Raw genomic sequence first — 625 nt, 5'->3', positions numbered from 1 at the left:
ATGTTATATTGCACTGGGTAAATCTGCTACAAAAGACATCTTTAAAGTGTTAAGAAGCTAAGATGTCATTTTGAAGGTGTGCCAACCAAGCCATGGTATTTTCAATGGCCAATATACATGTAAAATCTGGACAATGAATAAGGAAGACAGAAAAAAATTTGATGTTTTTGAGTTGTGATGTTTGTTAAAAACACTGAAAGTACTATGGACTGATGAAAAAAGGATCAAATCTGTCCTGAAAGAAGTGTAGCGATAATGTTCTTTGGAAGCAAGAATGGCCAGACTTCATCTCACATACTTTGGTCATGTTGTTAGAAGGGACCGTTACCTGCAGAAGGAGATCATGATTGGTAAATAGAGGGTCGAAGAAAATGGGGAAGACCTTCAATGAGATGGATCGACACACTGGCTGCAATGATGGCCTCAACCACAGCAAGTATTGTGAGGGTGGCACAGGACTAGGCAGTGTTTTGTTCTGTTGTTCGTAGGGTCACTGTGAGTCGGAGCTGACCATTACAGCACCTAACAATAGCAACAGAGACAATCCGCCTTTCAACACCTCTTATTTAAGATTAGTTTTCTGCTATTGAGGTCATCTTCATTGCAATTTCTAGTCATTAATGTA

This window comes from Orycteropus afer, unplaced genomic scaffold (assembly GCF_000298275.1).
Source record: "Orycteropus afer afer isolate SDZICR_OR568_19922 unplaced genomic scaffold, OryAfe1.0 scaffold01352, whole genome shotgun sequence".
In the NCBI taxonomy this organism is placed as follows: domain Eukaryota; kingdom Metazoa; phylum Chordata; class Mammalia; order Tubulidentata; family Orycteropodidae; genus Orycteropus; species Orycteropus afer.
This window is presented reverse-complemented; position numbering follows the sequence as displayed.